This window comes from Theobroma umbraticum, unplaced genomic scaffold (genome assembly GCF_002168275.2).
Source record: "Theobroma umbraticum cultivar Fairchild unplaced genomic scaffold, ASM216827v3 scaffold_30.0, whole genome shotgun sequence".
Taxonomy (NCBI): domain Eukaryota; kingdom Viridiplantae; phylum Streptophyta; class Magnoliopsida; order Malvales; family Malvaceae; genus Theobroma; species Theobroma umbraticum.
In genome coordinates this window covers 11,447,468-11,456,717 of record NW_018397254.1, presented here as the reverse complement: position 1 = coordinate 11,456,717, position 9,250 = coordinate 11,447,468, and the positions used below count along the sequence as shown (strand labels likewise).

Sequence of the window (9,250 nt, the reverse complement as noted above, 5' to 3'; positions counted from 1 at the left end):
TGGATAGCATCCTACAAAAGCCTTGGGAACTAAACTCAATCTTTATCAAGTGTTTCAAGCAGAGCAGAAAAAATATGGGGCCCTCTAGTACTAGTAGCAGCAGCTCTCCTTGATAACAAGTCAGCTTTTCCGTTAGCTAACCCATAAAAGAGATTAACTCTACAAACAGAGTACATAGACGCGTGGCATCAATTAGGATGCTGCACCTCCTGCCTGCAAAAGGAAGAAAAGAAACCAGTTAATAGTCTGTTTTAATTTCTAAATAATCAATTAATGTTAAGATCTCTATCAAGTCCTTTCAAATTCTGCCATGTTATTAGTAGATAAACCAAAATAATGAGAAGAAGTGGAGATCATAGACTCACATATGTAGTGATCGTAAGAAAAATTTTCATACTTGTCAATGTTAAGATCAAGTCACCATTTGCATGCATATCTGGTGATGAAACATTAAATGTGATTAAGCAACGTACTTAATTTTCATACAAATTATATTCCCAACTTGTAGATGGGCAAGTAGAAGGGCATTTCCAAAAACATTAAATTTTGTGATTAAGCTACGTGCTTGCCTTGCCTGTGCCTCAAGCTTCTATCAAACTGATGTTTCGGTGGAAGAACCGCAGCCACAGAGAACAGTTTGAAGAAAAACTTGATTTGTGATTAAGGCGTGAAAAACCTCAGAATTACGCGTGTGAAAGCCGCAACACCGTGACCACTACCTGTTGGTTGACACAGTCCACGGACACCGACCCTTCTCACCTTCCTTTTAGGCGCTGCCTCATGCGTGCTCATCCAAAACTTTGACTTGTTTCATCTTGCTTAAAAATGTCCTTCATAGAATGGCGTTAGATAGGCTATAGATATTATTTAATTTTAATATAAATTTATTGTCATAAAAAGCATAATGAAATATTTAAAAATATAAATTAATATTATTTTCAAAATAAAATAAAATTCAACAATATGTATGAATACTACATTCCTGGTACTCTAAATGAATAACCATCATTTTAATAGAAAAGTAAAACCTATTCCTTGGTATTTCATTGTAAAACAAAAGAGATAGTTAAATACACGTTCATATAATGACAAAGTATTAATGTTTTTGTATGAATATTACATAACATCCAGCAATATAGCATCCAGCAATATAGCATGAAAATTGCTTACTTGATATTCTAAACACATTTACATGATGGTAAAGTATTAATGTATATGTTAACACAATTGTATAACTAAAAATGCTCATCAATGAAAATGATATATTATTTTATAACAAAATTGCGTACTCTCTCTCACACACACATACGCACATATAGAGTAAAACTTTTATAAATTAATACTCGATAAATTAATAACTTCGATTGAATAATATTTTTAACCAGTTTTGAGTTTAGACTGATATAGTAAATTAATAATTTGTTAAATTTATAAGATAATACATTTTGAAAAAAATACATAGGTTCCACTTGATATTTAAATTAATAATCTACTTATACATCTAAATTAAATATATACATGATTCAATTATGGGACTTTTGTAAAATATGACTCTATTGTTACTTGATTATTTTTGAAATTGATGTCTCCTTAGACTTCGTCTCTAACTCTTCTTAGCACATTAAGAAGCCCTAGCGTAGTGTTATCATATTATAAAAAAAAATAAAATTATATATTATGATTGTTGCTTTGAGTGTATCTTTGTATGAAATAGGTTCTAGTGTAGAACTATCATCTTAAACCATACCTTCTTTGTTATTTCCCAAAACGTTTTCAATAATTGGCTTGTGTCAAATAATGATAATTCTTTATTCAACAATTAGGTAATATTCGAATAAATACAATACACAATACAAGTATTAAGTTCAATTTTAAAAAGAAATTAAGAATAATTTAATAAATTAATTTTTTATTAACCAATTTATAAATTAATAAATTATTAATTTATCAATTAAATAATAGCTCGATTAATTAATAAATTTTCATGGTTCCAATGGTATTAATTTATAGCAGTTTTACTATATTACATGATATAGTTTAAATGTATTGGTTCATACTGTTTGAGGACTTGATTTCAATTTTTATGATTTTGTTTTACAACGATACTCTTATTAAATGAGATATTAGTTAGACCTCATAAAATGATAATTTCATCTAATATTATACCTTTTAGATTTGAAGGAGTTAAGGTGTTTATTAATGTAATTAATTAATTAATTTTTAAATTGCCTACAAAAAAATATTATTATTGTTTATTTACTTGGATATGAATAGTTTAATAACTATTAATGCCTATCAATCTATGGAACTCATATTCTCTCAATAATTTAAAAACATTAGTAAGGTTATAATTATTCATAAGTTTAAACTTTTCTTAGTTTAAAATTAACATAATTAACTCTTGTATATTCGTTTGATTGATTTTCTAATTTCAAAAAAGAGGAAAATTAGTTTAAAATGAAAAATATGTCCCATATTGAGTTTAAAATAGATTAAAAAATTTAGTAGAATCTAAAAACTATAAAAGAAAAAAATCAATCCTAACAATTCTAAATAATTTAATTAAAACCTCAAGTTAACGGTGAGTATTTGATTCTAAGAACAAATATAGTTCGATAATTAAAATAAGAATCACATTGAAAAGTTTTAGAATTCGGACTAACATTAATTAAGGTTAAAACTATCTGCCAAACTCTAAAATTGATTTTAAAGGAGCCCAAAATTATATGAAAATGAAATGAAAAAAATTTATTATTTTCTTAAGATTTTAAAATGGATATATATACACTTAACATTTTAAAATAAATTTTGCTAACTAGTGACCTTAAGGCACTAATGTTAGTTAAAATATTATTTGGAATAATATTTTTTATTAAATGTAATAATTTTTTATTAATATGATAAATTTTAAGGTATACATTGTATCAAATAGTGCCACTTCACTCAACAATAAATTTAGAACTTTAAGGGACTTAAAAATAAATATTACTATTTTTAAAAAAATAAAAATAATTTTTTCTCTCATCTCCATCTCACCCATTCTCTTCTTCTTCTCCTGTTATAATTTCAAAACTCTAAATTTTTAATTTTCATTCTTAAAGATAATATTTATTTCAATCTTCTTCTTAGTTTACCAAACATCTTTGAAAAACAAAAGAGGTTTTCTAAACACCTTTTGAAACTCACACTGTGAAGACATTATTCTGAAGTTCAACATGTTTTCCCAGTGTGAAGACATCTACCAAATGTAACTAAATCTGTTCATAGATTTAGAAGGAGGTTGTGCTTGGTAGATTTTTGTTTCATCATGTTTAATCTCCAACGAACTTGGAATATGTGGACTTGTTGATTATTGAAGAAAGCTTAAGTTTTACAAATTTTTTGCATGCTAGATGCATGTTGCTATGCAGGTTGGGACTTGTTGCATTTATATTCCCAAGAGCACAATTATATTTCTTTAGGGTTGATGTTTTGCTTTCCACCTTTTCCATTTGCTTGTATTAGTTTCATTCTACTTCCTCCAAGGCAAATCAACCATTGCTGAACAAATCAAAGATTTTATCTCATTATCTATTACGATTTTTTTAAATTCATTTCAAATAGAAGAGTGAAATAAATATTAAGAATTAAATTAAGAAGCTGAGTACAATAAATATTACTTTAAAGAATTAAAATTAAGAATTTAAGATTTTACTTTTAAAAAAAAATTAGGATTTTTTGATCTATTGTTGTTGAGGGAAGAATAGGAAGAGAATGAATAAGAAAGAGTTAGAGAGATAAAAAAATTATTTATATATTTTTTATTTTTTTAAAAAAATAAATAGTATTTATTTTTAAATCTTTTAAAATTTAAAATTTATTTTTTAATGAAATAGTATGATCTTATGCCCTCTCAATATGTAGAAATAGTATATTGTCAATACATCATATATAAATTCTTAACAATAATATTATTTAATATAATAACCTTAAAAAAAGAGTAATCTTAAAATACTATTAACACAAAGGTCAAATCTAAAACCTTTTTTCAATCACTTTTAAAAGGGTATTTTGACCTTTTTACTATAAATGATGCTTTTAACTTTTTGGCTCTTAACCGTATTAGTCTAAAGTTTAAAAAATATCATATGAATATTTTAAAAGATAAATACTTTTTATATTATTTTTTTAATTTAAGCATATTCTCTTTGAGATAAAAAATCTACTTATTTAAAAGAAATTTTTATTTGAAGGCTATGGAGACTTGAAAATGGGTGAAAATAAGATTTTGAACCAGACCTATTGTTGAATAACAAAATCATAGAAAAAACATAAATCAACACATCGTTAAAAATAAGATTTTGAACCCAAAAAAGATAAAAAAATTACAACCAAAAAACATGAAAATGGAAAAGAAATGAAAGACCTTGGCAGATGCAACCTTCATGGGATCAATGTTAATGAATCATCTCCTCATCAAATGACAGTGATCAAGAAACATCAACAATTTCTTTGTATTTCCTTTTTCCTTTCAAATCAAAATTCCTTTAATTGGAAAAGCTAAAGTAGTGAGAAAAAAAAAAGGAAATCCAATGAGAGAAGAGAAATATTGTCAAGCAACTGAAGAAAAAGGAAATTTGAGGAATGAATATTGATTATTACAAGATTCTTCAAATGGATCAAAATACAAAAGATGAAAATTTGAAGAAAACATATCAATTTTTTTTTTAGTTTCTTGTATTAAGGTTTTTGGGAGAGAAGAGATTAGCAGTTTTTTTTTTTAAAGAGGGCATTTGTGTATAAAATATTTACGTAATATTGAGTTATCTATTTTTTAACTGTTAATTAATCATGGTAATAATTAAAAGACTAAAACCATCATTTTAACATAAGAATGGTCAAAATATCCTTTTTAGAGTGATTGGAAGGCATTAACAAAAGCCTTGTAAAAATGTCTTTGGAAAAAAAAAACACCTTTGTAAAATAATCAACTCTAATTAATTGGGCCATAAGAGATCCACCCATGGATTGCTCGATTTACAGTTGTCTTCATTGTGTGTGGATAACAGCAAATATTGTATAAACAATCATTACATCTCAGCAAACAGGGTATACCAACCCCCACAGTCTATAGAAGCTCTAACCAGTGCCCTCATGTTTTCTAGCAAAAAATCCTCTCTCATGGTTGTGCGACCATCCTTACCAAATTGCCGATGTATGTAGTCAGTCATCACCAAAAAAGGCAATTAAAAAGTAATGCAATCAGCCTATGGTTGTCGGGGATTATCATTTGGACGCAGTTTCAGAATTGCCCAGTCCACTAGTTCTACGGCATAATTGCCTCACCAGGTAATTAGCACCCGATTCCCAAAAGCCCATTGAGCTTAGAAGAATAACCTCATTAAAATATAAACTAAAATATTAAAAAAAATCTCATATAAGCCTATGTCCTGTGACTGATACCTAAATAAACTTTTTGATTGGCGGAAAGATGTCATATTTATCATGTACCCTAATGACTATTAAACTCATGATCAATTACCATCTTTTATACACATGAATATTAATGTGACTTTCTTACAAGATAAAACTACTCAAATGAGAAAATTTCTTTCTTAAGATATAATTATTCCAATCAGTCAAGTTTGTCATGTTACAAAAATCATATCATTTGTCACAATTGTGAAGGATATTATTGACCATAAGTTTAATGATTGGTAAGGCTATGCCAAACCTTTTGGTCGTTATAAGTTTATTTGAGTAAAATCATAAAATAAGAATTTATTTGAGTATAATAAAGAGATAAGAGTTTTTTTTTAAAAAAATTTTGAGATAGTTTAGGAACATATTTAGATTTTTAACAAAATATATATTATGAGATAAGGTCCAAATTTATCACTCTATTTAAAGTAGTAGATCATATATAATGAGAAAAATTTTATCATTATATTTTTTAATTAGGGGAAGAGAGAATTAAGTCTTATTTTTTAACTAAAAAATCATGTACCAATCAATAAATCAAATATTTAAGTGTACAAAAATTATATAAAAATTGTATCTATTTAAAAATAAGTTTAATACTTGTTAAGGCCATGCCATACCTAAGAGTTTTATCGTAAAAAAAGATCCCACTGAGATTTGAACTCAAGTTATTGAATTCAAAGTCCAATGTCCTAACCATTAGGCCTTACATCTATAGTTTGGAAAAATAAAAGTTATCCAAATACAAGAATGAAAGAGTGATTTCATTTCAACAAGCATAGTTCTCATTTCTCGCCGATCAGCACATAAAAACCCTCATGAAAAAAACCCTGTTGAAACCACCTTATCCCTTCTCTCTATCCCATCTCCAATCTCCACTTTGGTCTAGTCCCTACAGAAATGTTGAGTCACCTCCAAACCCTCATAAACTGTTATCCAACTCAATCTTTAGTTCCTCCTCCAAGTTCATATTCACTCCGAGTTATCTTCCTCCTTCCTATTTGATAAAGCCCTTTTTTAATGTCTCTAGTTTAGCCTCAATATTTCCTCAAGACTTGTAGCCATCTCCTTGGGTAAGCAAAATTGTCAATCTTTTAGATGGTTCTTCTAACATGGAATTAAATTTAGACTTGTTTTGCCACAAATTAGTGATCCAATTTTCTCCAAATTTTGTTGCTTTTGTTTTAACATCTGTTAAGGTTTAAAACAAACTTGATGTTGCTTTGAGGTTCTTTACATGGGTTGCTAAGCAAAAGAAATATACCCATTAGCTGGAATGTTATGTTTCTATGATAAATGTTTTAACTTTAGCAAATGATTTGGTAAAAGTAAGATTCGTATTTGGTAAACTTAAAGAAATGGGGTTTGTAATGATAATGTGTTGGTGCAAATGGAGTTTAGATGAAATTTAAGGAATCGACAAAATTGACTTCAAGGTGAGCCTTTCAATAGATACTATCTTTAATACATATTTCACCCCTATCACTTAGTATGCAAAGAAGAATAATGTGAATAGCCTTAGGGATACAATGAAGCGAACGTCTAATTTTGTTTTACACTTTACGAGAGTAGACAGCTAGATACACCCGAAGATTTACAAAGTTGTTCGGCCTTAGAGCCTATTTTCTGCAACAAGTAGATTATAAGGAATTTGGACGCTTTTGTAGTTGATGGGAACTTAAGTGTTTATGTTAATAGAACACAACACCTTTCTTACTCTTGATTTTTCTGCTCTTATTTTGTTTTTGATTTGATGGGTCCAATGGTTGGCAACAAGCCTTTTTTAGAGGCTTGCAAGTGTCTCTTTTTCAAGAACGCAACCTTTTCATTAAGGCAACCTTTTGTTTAAAAGACATCTTTACATTTAGCTAGATACAATTTTTAGATAAAGGTATTATTTCAATAATCATCTTAAGAAAGGGTAACTATTTATTTTGTAAAATATGATTTTTGAGTTATAATTTGAAGTAATAACTTTTCATATTCAATTTGTCTCATAACTGTTGGATATCATTTTACCAAGAGATATAACTATTTACATGAAAACCTACTTATAATCCAATAGTCTCACTATGTCACTTTATGTGACATAACTTTTGAGCTAAGATAGCTTTCCATTATGTGACATAACCTTTGATTTTGAAAATATACTAACAATCTTCCACCATTTTCAAAATTTTCAAATGTCAAAAACTTTGAGAACTTTGTGCATAAATGAAGGTATCTCGTAGATTTGAACCTTCATTTAGCTAGTGTGGTTAGTTCTAGTCTGAATTGAGTAGTTGACCAAGCATTGGACCATCGATTCTTCATTTGACTAGTCCAGCCACTAAAACACACAAGCTTCTTTGCTCACTTTGTATCTAGTTTTGCCAATACGTTTTATGTCCTTATAAAATGTAAGGAAGATAACATTGCAGCGTTTGGTTTACAAATATTTTGCGGAGAATGTAATATTAATTTTCAAAATTACCTTTATTTATTAAAATGTAAGTTCAATATACTTATAATTTTTATATAATATCATCTCTTAAATATATTTTTAATGTCATGTTTTTTATTTTCATTTATTATTATAATCTTATATATTTTATTTTCATTTCTTTAATATAATTTTTTATATTATATATTTTATTTTAATTTATTTTACCTATATTGTATAAATTGTAATTTCTTATATTTTAGTTTATTTTAATTTTTAATTTTTATATTATATATATTTTATTTTAATATTTTTATTTTAATTATAACATTATAAAATATTTTTAATAAGGTAATAAAGTTGAAGGGTAAAAATATCTTTAAGAACATTGTAGAGTACAATGTAATGTGATTGCATTGATTTTAGACTGCAATCACATTACATCATTTGGCTGTAATATGGTTGCTTGCAATCTTACATTACAATGGTCTGTTGCAAAACAAACATTGTAATGTAATTTAATTAGGCACATTGCAAGAAATGTGCTCTCACTTCCCTCATACCAAACGCTATCTAATTGTAGCTATTTTTGCTACCGGTGCATATGTATCAAAATAATCAACACCTTTCTTTTGTTTAAAGCCCTTTGCCATTAGCCTTGCTCTAAACTTATCTATGGTTTCATTGACTTTCATTTTCTTTTTGAAAATCCACGTACAGCATATTGGTTTGGAACCTGGTGGTAGGTCTACCAACTTGCACGTTTTGTTTCCCATTATCGAGTCTATCTCATCTTGTATTGCTTCTCTAAAAATAAAGCATCTCGAGACTTCATTACCTCTTCATAAGTTTAAGGATCACCTTCATCTTCTACATTAAAGCAGTAAGGTAAGTATTCACATGTTTCTTCTTTGTACTTTCTATTAAGTACATGAGGAAATTAGATCAAGATGTCTTTGCTTTTTTAATTCTTTTACTTTTTTGAAGCTCAATAATTTCCTCACCATTTTCTAAAAGTTTATCGCTTTTAGTTACTAGTTCTTTGGGTCTTGGATTTAATTGAATCTTGTTTCATTAAAGATAGTGTCTCTTGATTCTATGATTGTATTAATAGAATATGAATCATTGGGCTTTATCACTAGGGAATGATATGCTTTATTGTGTTCAGCATATCCTATAAATATACATTCAATTCTTCTTTCATCCAATTTCTTTTTCTTTGGTTTTGAAACTCTTATTATGGCTCGACATCCCCAAACTTTTAAATAATTAAGGTTTGGATTTCTTCCTTTCCACAGCTCATAAGGAGTAGTTTTACTCATTTTATTTAGGATTCTATTTAGTATATGGCGAGTTGTTAATAAGGCT

At 27.7% G+C, this 9,250-nt stretch overlaps 1 pseudogene; it reads left to right on the top strand.

The window, feature by feature from the left end:
* Positions 1-6,278: 6,278 nt before the first annotated feature.
* The window catches only part of LOC110428087 (pentatricopeptide repeat-containing protein At1g03560, mitochondrial-like), a 9,399-nt pseudogene continuing 6,427 nt past the window's right edge, over positions 6,279-9,250 (top strand).